Below are 15,353 nucleotides of genomic sequence, written 5' to 3'. Positions count from 1 at the left end.
TTTCAGGGACTAGGCAAGAGAGTTTGCAATCAGCTATCAGATATGAAGGTTGGTTGAGCCTAGGCCACTGGTCCAGTGACATTACCACTGCCTCCCTGAACCTGGCGAGGGTAGTAGGGAGCATTAGTGTAGAGACTTAACCTATGAGTTACAGGTTTTTGTGAGATTGGCTATAGCCAATTGAAATAGTATTGCCAGTTAGTTAATGTTCTTTTTGCCTTTTTATTCTTCATCTCCATTGGTGTTGGGTCCCTTGTATATGCATCAATGTTCCCCAGTGCATAGAATCACATACTTTGTACTGCAGAGAGAAACAGACCTTTCTGCCCATCTGGACCATGCCAGCCCCATTCACCCCTTCACTTAATCCTTCAATGTATACTAATCTGTTGAAAATCTGTTCAAGGGATGTGGACAGACCAGCTTTTATTACCCATCTCAAATTACACAGAGAGTAGGTAAGAGTCAACCACATTGCTATGGGTCTCGAGTCATGTGATAAGGATGATAGGATTCCTTCCATAAAGAACATGAGTGAACCAGATGGGCTTTTACAACGTGTACCATCGACAAGATGCATTGCAGAAATTCACCCAGACCCTTTGACAGAGCCTTCCAAATCCATAGCTACTATCACCGAGAAGGACGAGGGCAGCAGAGACATCGAAATACAACCAACCCACCTGCAAGTTCCCCTCCAAGCCGCTCATCGTTCTGACATGGAACTATGTCAGTGTCCTTCAGTGTCATGGATCAAAATTCTGGAATGCCCTCTCTAATGGCATTATGGGTCAACCTGCAGAAGATAGTTCAAAAAGGCAGCTCCCCACTCTCTTCTGAAGGATGGCTAGGGACCAGGAATCAGTGCTGGCTCAGCCAGCAATGCCCACCTCCCATGAGTGAATTTAAAAAATGAGAGCAACAGTGGTCATCATTAGGCTAGTTTTTTAGAGAATTCAAATTCCACCCACTGCTCTGGTGGGAATCAAACCCATGTCCCCAGAATCTTCAGGGATTCCTGAAGAAGGGCTCATGCCCGAAACGTCGATCCTCCTGCTCCTTGGATGCTGCCTGACCTGCTGCACTTTTCCAGTAACACATTTTCAGCTCCCCAGAATCTTAGCCTAGGCCACTGGTCCAGTGACATTACCACTGCCTCCCTGAACCTGGCGAGGGTAGTAGGGAACATTAATGTAGAGACTTAACCTATGAGTTACAGGTTTTTGTGAGATTGGCTATAGCCAATGGAAATAGTATTGCCAGTTAGTTAATGTTCTTTTTGCCTTTTTGTTCTTCATCGCCATTGGTGTTGGGTCCCTTGTATATGCATCAATGTTCCCCAGTGCATAGAATCACATACTTTGTACTGCAGAGAGAAACAGACCTTTCTGCCCATCTGGACCATGCCAGCCCCATTCACCCCTTCACTTAATCCTTCAATGTATACTAATTCCCCTTTCTCCCTCATGTGTTCATCTAATGTCCCCTTCATTGAATACAGAATGCTTGCAAAGAGGAAACGTAGAGAGAGGAGTTGTAAAGAGACCCAGTTTTACGACATTGAACCCAGTTCTCTGAAAGAATACAATCAGAAAGCTAGGAGAAAGTGAGGACTGCAGATGCTGGAGATCAGAGCTTAAAAATGTGTTGCTGGAAAAGCGCAGCAGGTCAGGCAACATCAAAGGAACAGGAGAATTGACGTTTCGGGCATAAGCCCTTCTTCAGGAATGAGGAAGGTGTGCCAAGCAGGCTAAGATAAAAGGTAGGGAGGAGGGAATTGGGGGAGGGGTGTTGGAATACGATAGGTGGAAGGAGGTTAAGGTGAGGGTGATAGGCCGGAGAGGGGGTGGAGGTGGAGAAATGCAAAACTTGCACCCACACCTCCCCCCTCACTTCCCTCCAAGGCCCCAAGGGATCCTTCCATATCCGTCAGAAATTCACCTGCACCTCCACACACATCATTTACTGCATCCGCTGTACCCGATGTGGCCTCCTATACATTGGGGAGACAGGCCGCCTACTTGCGTACTGTTTCAGAGAACACCTCTGGGACACCTGGACCAACCAACCCAACCACCCTGTGGCTCAACACTTCAACTCCCCCTCCCACTCCACCAAGGACATGCAGGTCCTTGGCCTCCTCCATCACCAGACCATGGCAACACGACACCTGGAGGAAGAGCGCCTCATCTTCAAGCCTAGGAACCCTCCAACCACATGGGATGAACGCAGATTTCTCCAGCTTCCTCATTTCCCCTCCCCCCACCTTGTCTCAGTCCCAACCCTCTGACTCAGCACCACCTTCTTGACCTGCAATCTTCTTCCCGACCTCTCCGCCCCCACCCCCTCTCCGGCCTATCACCCTCACCTTAACCGCCTTCCACCTATCGTATTCCCAACGCCCCTCCCCCAAGTCCCTCCTCCCTACCTTTTATCTTAGCCTGCTTGGCACACCTTCCTCATTCCTGAAGAAGGGCTTATGCCCGAAACGTCGATTCTCCTGCTCCTTCGATGCTGCCTGACCTGCTGCGCTTTTCCAGCAACACATTTTTAAGCTTCAATCAGAAAGCCACAACATAGTTGTTATATTGTACTAACACATTTGATAAAATCCCAGTCAGTTTGGAGTAGGCCATTTTGGACTGAGGAGGAGAAATGTGATGAACCACCCACCTGTGGAATTCTTCACTACAGGAAGTGGCGAGGCCAGAATATTCAATGTTTTCAAGAGGGAGTTGGATATATTTATTGGGGCTAAAGTGATCAAAGTGTCTGGGTGAAAGTAGGAACAGTGGTCTGAGTTGGATGATCAGTTGATAATATTGAATGGTGGAGCAGGCATGAAGGGCTAAATGGCCTGGTTCTGCTCCTAGTTTCTGTCTTTTTTTGCTTCCACTATGTTAGTGCCTCCCCCAAAACATACCACAACAACCCTAACCATCCCTCCTGTTATACTGCAGACAGTGAGCATCTGAGGAGTCATTGAGTCTAGTAGAAAGAGGCAGGATTGTGGAGACTGAGGGACAAGAGAGCCAAGAAGTAAGGGGAGTGTAGAGTGAGGGGAGTGCAGAGTGAGGAGTACAGGAAGTGAAGAGGCCAGGAAGTAAGGGGACTGTGGTTTGAAGGGTTGAAGGGACTTAATGAGGGGTGGGGGGCGGGGTTGGGGTGTTGCTGAGGAATGAGGGAATGGAGAGTGAGAGGACCGAAGATTGAGAGCGGCCAGGGTTTGAAGAGCTGGAGAATGAAGGGGCTGGACGGGCAGTGAGAGGTCTGGGGGTTTAAGGGGAATGGAATTTGTGGGAATCAATGTGTGAGAGGGGCCAGGGACTCGATGGGCGGGTGGGGGTGAAACCAGTGAGTGAGGGGGACACAGAGTGTGGGTTGCTGGGAAGTGAGCAGGCCTTTGAGTGAGGGGATCAGTGATTGAGGAGACCAGGGAGTGTGGGAATGAGAGAACGAGGTGTCTGGTACTTCAGCTACATTATGAGCTGGAAAGACTTGCCGCTGTTTTATCTTTCTCTGTAGGCAAACGATAGATTGGCAGCTGGGTCAGAGAAAGTCACTGTCTTGGCTCACTTCCCAGGTTCTGCTCGCATTTAGGTAGTAACGTTGCGCAGGACCCCTCCCCTTTTTTTGGGCGGGGGGGAAGGGGGGTGGGAAGCAAGGAAGAGGAGAGCCAAGATTTGACCGCACCCTGTGTTCTCATTTAAAAGAACAAAAAAAGCCCTGCTAGTCTCCCAACTCTGGAACGTCCATTTTCTTTCTTTTCCACTGTGGTTTTAGATTTTTAGGAAGAATGGTTTCTCGCTGGTGTTTCTGATCCAGAAACGTGCAGTTTTATTTTGGCTGCTGATATCCCTTGTCCATTTTATTATGATTTCCACCCACATACACGTCCCCTTCCTTTCGAAAGTTGACACCTTAATGCATGTTAATATATTGCATGCTACAATCTGCGACCTCGACACTTTAAACAGAGCGAGAGAGAGAGAGAGAGAGAGAAACCAGTGGGAGCAGGAATGGCCTTCTGTGTTTCGATCAGAGAAACCAGTAGCTTGTAAGACTGGCAAAGTCTCTGGGATATCAGGCTCCAGACATTGGCAATGAGGTAAGTTCATGTATATTGTGTCTATTCCCAGTGAAAAGCCAATTAAATCTGTCTCGTTGATGGTGTTGCTATTTTTATCAACAGCTACAATCTGTCGTGATTTTTTTTTCTCTCTGTCAAATCACTTTCGAATTGTACAAATCGTAAAGGGAAGATTTTGGGTCCTCCTTCGCTTTCCGTAAGACACTGGCCGACTCGGTTTTTAAAAGACCGTTTGAGGAACTGACCTTCTTTGGGCTGGGGTTCTATCCGTGGGGGGACACGTTGTCGGTGCAGAGCTCATGGCTGCGCCATTGCAGCGAAGTTGGCGGGTGGGGGTTGGTTAGAATCGGTCAGACTGCCGTCCTGTCTCCTTGGAGACTATCGATTGTCCCTAACGAATGGGCTATACTCTCCGGGTCCACCCCATGCCGCTCCCCTGTTCCCTGTTGCCCACCCGAACAGCTCACCTGCCACACGATTCTCTCGTTCACTTACACACATACAAACCCACATATAGACACTGACATATGCCTGCTCACACGCACACATACACACACACACGGTCTGTGTTGTCTTTTTGAAATTCAGACTGCAAGACGACAGTACGGAAAGGACCCTTGTGCCTCACCCTCGTATTTTGTAGCACACTCAGTCTGTCAGGCCACATCTACAGTCAGCGCTGCAGGGTACTGGGAATCAGTGATGAGGCCCCATCGACTGAATGTGGCACTTTTCCAAAGTCAACTTCCACAGAGGCAACGTGCAACAAAAAAAAACCCTGAAACCTTTGCCTTACGCTCGGGATTATTCACTTCGTCTGGCATCGGTCCACAGTGTTGAGGGGCGCGGATTGGGGATGGGTGGTCTGAAGAGTGTTTTACAAGACCGACAGCGAAAACTGTAAATCTTCCACTTCTTGAAGCAATAATATTCATTTTTCATTTAATGAAGTAGAGTTTAGTTCAGGAACTACACCAGGCAGCTAAGCAGCACAATGTTAACCCATTCAAAGCCCCCGTCCATTACATCGGGTTAAACCCGACATGTCTCAACAGCACGTGGCCTATCTGCTCATTAGAGTGAACCACTGGGGTGCTCTTTTTATTCCACTTTTCTACCCAATTTGGGACAACTCTTCCCCCACTATCCCCCACCCCCGCCCCACCCATCGACGCTGTTGATTCAACTGAGTCTCACTGGGTCTCCCTTCGTGAGTCAAGAGACTGTGCTTCAAAGCCGCTCTAGGGACTTGGCCGCATGTTCCAAAGGCAACACTTGCACGAGGCCGCGTTGAGGGAGTGCCACGTCTTCGGAAGTGCAGTCGTTCAAATGAGACGTTAGCTGTCAGGGCATGTGTAGAAAGAAAAAAAGCCGACGGTGCAGTTTCAAGGGAGAGCAAGCCTGGTGCTCCCTGGTGTTCTGGGCCAAGGTTCACCCTGCAGATTATCCGACCCGTTTGCTTGATGCTGTTAGTGGGATCTTGCTGTGCACAAACTGGCCACCACCAATAATGATCTTTGCCAGACTTCAGTCGTCAAGAGTGTGGACCTTGGTTTGCCCTGGGGCAGGCTGAGCTTTATGAAAGGAGCGATATATAAATGCAAGTCTCTTTACTTCCTATTTGAGTTGAGTTAAGTGCCCGGTCTTCATTGTGTGAGTGCAGACAGCATGTGTGAAGAGTTTGAGGGTGGGCTGGGGGAGTGGAGAAGGGCTGGCGGTTGCACGGAGAGAGACACTGGAGGTTGGGGAGCTAATTCCTTTCAAAATATCTGCAGATGTCATCTGCAAGCCAGGGTCACTGGAAAACTGTTGGGAAGGACTGGCTGCTTTTCTTGACCCCCCCCCCCCCCAACCTCCTCCTCCTCCTCCTCCTCCTCAGCCCAGGCTGTGAAAGCTGATTGTAACGCCAATAATTGCTCCAAATAGGAGTGCCAATTGGCCATTTGGCCCTCTGGGCCTGCGCTGATATCTCGTAAGATCTTGGCTTCCTTGACTAAAATGAACTTACTCAAGAAAGGCTCGGGATTGAGTCTGCACCCTTCAGTATTAATTCTCAAAACAGGATGTTGCTGATAAGGCTGACATTAATGGCTGATCTCTGCATGCAAATTAGGAGTTGGAGCAGACTCGACTGTTCAATAAATTCATGGCTGGCCTGATAACTTCACATTCCTGCCTATCCCCAATCGCCTTTCGGCTAGCAAGAATCTATTTACTTGTGCCTTTAAAATATTCAAAGACTTTGCTTCCACCGCATTTTTGGAAGAGAGTTGCAAAGACTCACAACCTTCTGTGAGACAGCATTCCTCCTGAACTCTGTGTGAAATGCGCAGCCCCTTATTTTTAAAGCCTGAACCCCATTTCCTCCCCCCACCCCCCCCCACCCCCCCCCCCCCCCCCCCCCAGTTGTGGATTCTCTTGCAAGAGGAAAACATTCCGCAATATCCTATCGACACCCCTCAGGATGTTGTATGTTTCAATAAAGTCACCTTTTACTCTTCTAAATTTTGCAAGTCCTGGCTGTTCAACTGTTTCTTATTAGACACCTTGCTTCTTGAGAATAAGAAGCAAGATGTCTTGCAGCCCAGGTGGAAAATATGCTTCCACAGTGCTGTTTGTTGTTAACATGAAAAGGGCATTCAGTTCCAAGTAAACACCTAGAGCATTTAAAAGGAGACTCCACTGTAACACAGTGACAGAAGCTAGGAAGCAGATATGGAAATAGAATGGTACAGCACAGGAGCACGCTCTTCGGCCCGCCATACCTGTACTGATCGTGATATCTTTCTAATCTAATTCTATTTGCCTGTGCATGATCCATATCCCTCTATTCCCAGCTTGTTCATGTGTCTGGGAGAAAGTGAGGACTGCAGATGCTAGAGATCAGAGTCGAAAAGTGTGGTGCTGGAAAAGCACGGCCAGTCAGACAGCATCCGAGGAGCAGGAGAGTCGATGTTTTGAGCATAAGCTCTTCATCAAGAATGAGCTTCATGTTTGTGAGACATGATTTCCCCCAGACGAAACCATGCTGACTATCCTTATTCATTCCTTCCCTCGCCAAATGCTTCTAAATCCTAACTTTCAGAATCATCTCCAACAACTTACCCACTACTGAAGACCTTTGACTCTAGGAGTTGGGAAGTCCTGTTCAGGCTGTACAGGACTTTGGTGAGGCCTCTTCAGTTCTGTGTCCAATTCTGGTTGCCCTGTTATAGGAAGGATATTAATAAGCTGGAGAGCGTTCAGAAAAGACTTATCAGGATGTTACTGGGAATGGATGGTTTGAATTATAAGGAGAGGTTGGATAAGCTGGGAACTTTTTCCCTGGAGTGTAGGAGGTTGAGGGTGACCTTATAGAGGTCTATAAAATCATGTGGGTTCTAGATAAGGTGAATGGCAGGTGTCTTTTCCCTTTGACAAGGGGGCATATTTTTTAAATTGAGAGGAGAAAAATTTACAAAGGACATTAGGAGCAACCTTTTACACAGAGAGTGATTTGTGTGTGGAATGAACTGTCAGAGGAAGTGGTGCATGTGGGTACAGTTACAATGTTTAAAAGACTTTTGGATAAGTACATAAACAGGAAATATTGGAGGGATATGAGCAAATGGAGGCAGGTGGGACTGGTTTAGATTAGGATTATGGTCACCATGGACTGGTTGGACCAAAGGGTCTGTTTCCATGCTGTATGACTGTATTCTGGAGAAACTCTGGAGGTCTGGCAGCACGTGTGGAAAGAAAGCAGAGTTAACATTTCAGTGACACATCCTCAAGACTTGAAACATTAACTCTGCTTTCTCCCCAGTGACGCTGCCAGACCTCCTGAGTTTCTCCAGCAACTTCTGATTTTGTATCTTATTTCCAGTATCTTTGGTTTTCCATCCTATTAAACTTGCCCCCTCTCACCTTTTGTTTGACATTTCCACCCTGCAGTGTCCAGGGATGTGCAGGCTAGGTGCATTAGCCATGGGAAATGCAGGGTTACAGGGATAGAGTAAAAGGGTTAGTTCTAGGTAGGATGCTGTTTGAAGGGTTGGTGTGGATTTGATGGGCTGAATGGCCTGCTCCCATACTGTAGGAAATTTGTGTTTTTAAAATCAAGTGATGAGTTGCTACTGTGCTTCTTGACGATAGTCCGCATACCACTGACCAAGCTCAGTGGCTCCAAGCTGTGGGAGGCACTATCTCTTCTGTCTCCCCCTTTTCTACTTGAGAGGAAGCAGCAGTGTTGGAAAACTTCATTGCCATGTGGAGCCACTGCTTGGCCGATGAATTTGTGCTTTGTTGTCTGATTTGGAATCTTCCAGAGAGGGAGGAGTAAACAGACCAGAGAGCGACAGCTCCATTTTTGGTGAATGAGATGCTGTCTTTTCAGAGGCACCAGAGTCAAGCCTTCTGTGTAGGAGAAGGTGAGGACTGCACACGCTGGAGATCTGAGTCGAGAGTGTGGTGCTGGAAAAGCACAGCAGGTCAGGCAGCATCCGAGAAACAGGAGAGTCAACATTTTGAGCATAAGCTCTGCATCAGGAATTTGGGGGGTCCCAGCGGGGCTGAGAAATAAAGGTGAGAGGGGGGTGGGAAGGTAGCTGGGAATGCAATAGGTAGATGAAGGTGGGGGGGCTGATGGTGATGGGTTGGAGGGGAGGATGGAGCAGATAGGTGGGAAGGAAGATAGATAGGTAGGACTGTTCATGAGGGCGGTGCCAAGTTACATGGTTGGAACTAGAATAAGGTGGGGGGGGACAGGAAATGAGGAAACTGGTGAAATCAACATTGATCCCATGTGGTTGGAGGGTCCCAAGGCGGAAAATGAGGTGTTCTTCCTCTAGTCGTCGGGTGGCTAGAATTTGGTGATGGAGGATGCCCAGGACTTGCATGTCCTTGGTGGAGTGGGAGGGGGAGTTGAAGTGGTCGGCCATGTGGTGGTGGGGTTGATTGGCGCATGTGTCCCAGAGATGTTCTCTGAAACGTTCCGCAAGTCGGCCTCCTGTCTCCCCAGTGTAGATGACACCACACCGAGAACAACGGAAGTGGTGGCTGAGGTGTTTGGATGAGCAGGAAAATCTCTGCCGGATGTGGAAGGATCCTTTGGGGCGTTGGATGGAGGTGAGGGGGGAGGTGTAGGCACAGGTTTTACACCTTTTGCGGTGGAAAGAGAAGGTGTAGGGTCAATGGGATGACGAGGTTTGCTTGCTAATGTTTCCACTCTTGTCATGAAAGAGTTGGGCCAGAGCCTGCTGGCACCATGCCATAGGCAGCTCTGGTATAAGAACAGAGGATGCTGGGAATACTTAGTGCGCCTGGCAGCACCCGCGGAAAAAGAGACAGTCAACGTTTCAGCTCCGTGAGCTACCATCAGAACATTAAAAAGCAACGGGCCTTGACCAAGTCAAAGGGAGAAGAATGAAAGGGATAAAACGGAGAGATTGAATAACAAAAGGTTTCATGATGCAACGAGTGAGGCAAATAAAGAAACAAAAGATGTGTTGAGAGGAGGTGTGAATGGCAGGGCAGCTGCCATCCAAAAGCAAGGAGCAGAGAAAGAAATGCAAAGAACTGAACCAGAAAAAAAAAGGTTGGTGGGGGCAGAGGTCACAATCTAAACTTTTGAACTCAAAGCTGAGGCCATGAGGTTGTAAAGTGCCCAGTTGAAAGATGCTTGAGCATCTTCATTGGAACACTGGAGCAACTTGGCTTAACCTGGGAACATCGAGATTTTCAGTGGGTCTGGAGAATGGAAACAAGCTGCCTAGTCCAACGGACCAATGTTATTGTTTCAGTTCTGCACATTTGTTCCTCTTCATCTCTCACATTTATTGCAGGGTTTCCCAAAGTATGGTGGCAGGGTGTGATGTTGGATCCCCAATTTGGGAAGTGAGCCAGCGTTTTGAGATTGTGAAATCTGAGGCAGTAATGGCTACCATGGGTTATGGATCACGTACCAACAGAAATACTCTTGTTCGAACATCCCCTTGCTCTCATTGATGTCATTGGGAGGTCATGGTCATTTTCAGGCCCCGAGAAAGGATTGCAATGGGAATAGGTTTGGAAAGCATGGCTCAAATTCCCTCTCCAAAATAGGGAGAAATTTCTTCACCTAGAGAATGGTGCACCTGGGGAATTCTCTGCCATGGAAAGTGGTTGAAGCTAAAGCATGAAACATTTTCAAGAAGAAGATAGGTATAATTCCCAGGGCTAAAGGGATCAAAGGTACAGGGAGAAAGCGGGAACAGGGGACTGAGTTGGATGATCAGCCATGATCATGTTGAATGGCAGAACAGGCCAGAAGGGCTGAAAGGCCTACTCCTGCTCTGATTTTCCACATTTCTCCCCATATCTTTATTTAGTTTCACCTTCGATGTACCTGTCTTATCCTTCTCAACTACACCCTGTGGCAGCAAGTCCTCCACAGTCTGTAGTTTTTGGGTAAAGGGATGTCTCCAGTATTTATTATTGAGTTTATTGATGTTTGCCTTATATCTATGGCCCTAGTTTTTGACTTCCTGACGATTGCCTTTACTGCTTCCCTATCAACCCTTTGTGTAATTTTTAAGGTCTCTATCAGATCAGCTGCTAGTCTTCCCTTTTCCAGAGAAGAGAGAGTCAGCCACTTTAATATTTACAGATTGAATTAACCTCTCAGTTACAGCATCATTTTGTGTACATCTTTGCATGCAACCTCTCCTGCTCTTATCTGTAATTTAATAATGTGGCAGCCAGGTCAATGTATAGGATATTCAGTTGGCCAATCCTTTGCAAAATATTAAGGATTTTCTTTGAGGGCGATGGATAGGGTGAATAGTCAAGGTCTTTTCCCTGGGTTGGGGGGAGTCCAAACCTAAAGGACTTTGGTTTAAGGTGAGAGGGGAAAGACTTAAAAGGGTCCTAAGGGGTAACATTTTCATTGTACCAAAGGCTGGTACAATTACAACATTTAAAGTTAAAAATCACACAACACCAGGTTATAGTCCAACAGGTTTATTTGGAAGCACTAGCTTTCAAAAAGGTAGTGCTTCCAAATAAACCTGTTGGAGTATAACCTGTTGTTGTGTGATTTTTAACTTTTTCCACCCCAGTCCAACACAGGCTCCTCCATGTCATACAACATTTAAAAGGCATCTGGATGGGTATATGAATAGGAAGAGTTTAGAAGGATATGGGTCAAATGCTGGCAAATAGGACGAGACTTATATAGGATATCTGGTCAGCATAGACAAGTTGGACTGAAGGGTCTGTTTCCATGATGTATACCTCTATGACTCTAAGCAGATTTTTTTACAGTCCTGTAATAAAGGCAAAATTTTGTGGGCACTGGAAATCTGAAATAAGAATAGAAATTGTTCGAGAAACTCAGCAGGCCTGACAGATTTTTCAAATTTATTCTCTGGATGTGGGTGTTGCTGGCTAGGCCAGCATTTATAGCTCAGCTCTAGTTGCCCAGAGGGCAGTTAAGAGTCAGCCACATTGCTGTGGGTCTGGAGTCACATGTAGGCCAGACCTGTTAAGGATGACAGTTTCTTTTCCCCTCGAGAGAAACAGTGTTCACATTTCAAGCCCAAAGGGTCTTAGCCTCTGAGAGTTGTAGAATTGTACACACAGAAACAGTCCAACAAGTTCATGCCAACCAAATATCCTAAATTACTGGAGACCCAGTTTGCCATATCCCTGTAAACTCTTCCTATTCATGAACCAACCTGATGCCTTTCAATATTGTAATTATACTTTAAGGTAAGGTCTCTGTGCAGGGAAAACTCTTTAAAGCTTATTGATCATTTCAAATGATATGTTTCACATCTTCTTGCTTTTAAGTCTTGTTTCCAAAGTGTCATTGGTTTCAGTTCTTTGGCTTTGTGACATCTAATCTTGACTCCAGAAAATCAGCGTTGTCTGTTCAATCATGTCTAGATTAGAGTGGTGCTGGAAAAGCACAGCAGCTTTTCCAGCACCACTCTAATCTAGACTCTGATTTCCAGCATCTGCAGTCCTCACTTTTGCCCTGTTTAATCTTGTGGTCCAGAGTGTCCTGTCTTTAAACATAAGCATGGTCCAGCATGGATCCTAAAGCCTGGCTAATGTTTCCCCTCCGTCAAGGGTAATGAGCCTGAAGCCAGTGGTGGGAATACCAAGCACACAAGCAATTAATTCTGCCCCTCAAAGTTGCCCCACAATTCAAGTGAGCCAATTATCTGTACTTCAGATCCGATTAGCTATTTAAGCTCTATATATCCTTTAAAATACTTATCTCATAAAAATACCTTAGCCTTTAAAATTTCAATTTTCCCCCTATTTCCGCAAGCCTTTGTAAGAGAGAGTTCCAGATTTTATGACCCATCACATGAAAAATTGTTGCCTGATTTTGCCTGGATTGTTTGAGCTCACAATATAAAATGTTCTTTTACTTAATTCCTACCCCTCAGTCATAGTGTTCCTATTACAAAGAAGAGCTAAACCAACACTGACTGCAATAATCTGCATCCTTATTGATTTTTTTAACAGAGTATAATGCCCTAAGTTGTTTAACTGTAGAGTTATTGGGCTAAGTTTACCACTGAGCTGCATATGGAGACTTACATAGAACATAGAATGTTACAGTGCAGTATAGACCCTTCAGCCCTCGATGTTGCACCAACCTGTGAAAATAATCTGATGCCCATCAAACCTACACAGTCCCATTATTATCCGGATGTGTGTCCAGTGCCCAAATCTTGGTCACAGGGATAGGTTTTAAAGAGATTGTAAAAGAAGATGGGAGGGTCAGTGAGGTTTGTAGATAGAGTTCCAGAGCTTACAGTCTGGATATCCAAAGACATATTCACAATTGTGACACAGTGAAAAATTGAGGATGCTCAGAAGGACAGAATTGGAAGAGAGCAGAGGTCTCAGAGCATTGTAAGACTGGAGGAGGTTAATAGACATAGGGGCAAAGTGGTGAAGTTAAAAACAGAAGTAGCTGGAAAAGCTCAGCAGGTCTGGCAGTGGAGAGAAATCAGAGTTAGCGCTTTGAGTCCGGTGACCGTCCCTCAGAAATCATTCAACCTGAAACGTGAACTCTGATTTCTCTCCGCAGATGCTGCCAGACTTGCTCAGCTTTTCCAGCAGTTTCTGTTTTTGTTCCTGATCTTCAGGTGTTTTGGTTTTTAAACCCATGGAATTATTTGGAAGCATAGATGAGAATCTTAAAAATTGAAGTGTTGTCAGTGTGGATCAGTGAGCAATAGGGAGTGAGAGTTGAGCAATACTTGATGTAAATTGGGATATAGGGAGCAGTTTGGGATGAGCTCAAATTTACAGAGGGATGCAAGATGGGAGAGCTGCCAGGAAAATTATTACAATGCTGTAGTTGAGACTGCAGGCAGCTTCAAATCTTCCTGATTTATATCCTTCAGTACTAGGCATAGTAATGGCATAGGCAATGAACTAACTATCAGGGGAAGCAGATTTTACAATCGTTTGAAGTTGCAATATTGCCGGTCCTTCCACATCCCCTGCTCAAAATAAAACTACCACAAGTAGCCGTAACTGGGAAGGCCTCCTGGATAATAAGATCAGATTGATGTCATACCTTTTCATCTGGCTTTTGTGGTCCATGAGATAAGCAGCCAATTTGTACTGAGTGACAGGAACAATTCATTTAGCAGCTGCACTTCACAGTTCCCAGTGCACTTCAACTTCCTGCACTGGGACTCTCTAATTTTCAAGTCAAGAAGGTCCAATAGTACCAGGCAGCTCTAGAATTAAGAAAGAGTCAGGACTGAGTTTGTGAACAATGAAGGAAGAGGCGTTGACACCATGATTGGCAAATCTTTGGAACATCCAATTATATTCATTCTGATGTCTGCTCCATGTGGCAGTGTGAAAGACAAATGTGTGAATAGTAAGTTCCCAAAAATAATGGGTTTTCAGGTGTTGGTTGAGAGATCAGTATTGTCTAGGGCACTAAAGTTAGATTCCCTGCCCTTGATTGAAAGCATGTCATGGGATCTTTTACATCCAATGGCAGATTTTGTTCTTGGGTCCCTGAAGTGAGCCTTGAACCAAGGATCTTATGACTTTGAGGTGTAAGTGCTGCTCATAGAGCCAAATCTTTTTAAGGAATAAAGTTAGATCTGCCACTTTAATTAGCGTCCTCTCACTACTGTAGACTTTTTTTCTCTTCCACTCACCAACAGGAAATTCCAGGGGTACAGGATAATAACCTGGGGATCAGAGGGGGAAAAAAAATTCAGGCGAGATTATCAACGCAACATGTGTTGGAGAAAGATTCATCAAGCTGTTATTTTGCTTTTTGGCTTGTGTGCGGAACACTTGACAAGAAGGTCTTGTGCTTCTAGGAACTCAGCCAGAATACCTTATCCTTACATGACCCTCGAATGGGGCCCTAATCTTATATTGTTTTCAGAAACAGGATTCTCATTCCTCCTTGTAAGGAGAGAAGTCCTTTCATTTTGCAGTGTCGTTGTATACTTGGTGAATCTTATAACACAAAATGAGGCTGTTCAGCCCATCATATTTGTACCGGTTCTGTTCAAGAATTACCAGTCAGTCTCATTTCCCCTGCTCCTTGCTTTTTTTTCCTTTTTCAAACTGTTCTCAAATTTCCTTTTGAAGGTTCCTACTGACTCTGCTCCCCCACCCTTTCAGGCAATGCATTCCAGACCGTAAACAAATCGCTGTGCAAGAAAAAAATCTCCTAATCTCCCCTCCGGTTCTTTTTGTCAATTATATAAAATATCTGTCCTCTGATTACCAACCGTCCTGCGAGTGGAAATAGTTTCCCTATATCCACTTAATCAAAACCTCTCAAGATGCTTTAATAATGCAAAGAGCCATCAGAGCCCTCCCTAACCCAGCGAAAGATTGTGTCGTCAGCAAAGAAGTTGTCCCTCGGGCTAAAGGTTTTGAGCACTGAGAGAACGCTGGACAAGAGTGCAATTCTGAAAGCACTGCATGAAAATTGTTTCTGAAATCCTGTGTTATAAAATCGAGTTTTGTCCCAAAACATAAGCAGCCCTGATTAACACCGAACAGCAAGCCGTTTTCATTTGGGAGTGGGGAATACACAGTTGCTTTTCCCCAGAGCAGGATAAGGATTGCTTTGATTAAGCGGTGGATCGGTGGATCGGTGGCTCAGTGGTTAGCACTGCTGCCTCACAGCACCAGGGATCCAGGTTCGATTCCAGCCTTGGGTGACTGTCTGTGTGGAGTTTGCACATTCTCCCCGTGTCTGCGTGGGTTTCCTCTGTGCCCTTCGGTTTCCTCCCAC

General features: G+C 46.0%; 1 long non-coding RNA gene across 25 annotated transcripts in view; it reads left to right on the top strand.

Annotated features, from left to right (window-relative positions):
- The window catches only part of LOC140486508 (uncharacterized), a 327,762-nt gene that overhangs the window by 197,168 nt on the left and 115,241 nt on the right, over positions 1–15,353 (top strand). The window lies entirely within an intron of this gene.

Source organism: Chiloscyllium punctatum, chromosome 15, assembly GCF_047496795.1.
Source record: "Chiloscyllium punctatum isolate Juve2018m chromosome 15, sChiPun1.3, whole genome shotgun sequence".
Classification (NCBI taxonomy): domain Eukaryota; kingdom Metazoa; phylum Chordata; class Chondrichthyes; order Orectolobiformes; family Hemiscylliidae; genus Chiloscyllium; species Chiloscyllium punctatum.
This window is presented reverse-complemented; position numbering and strand designations above follow the sequence as displayed.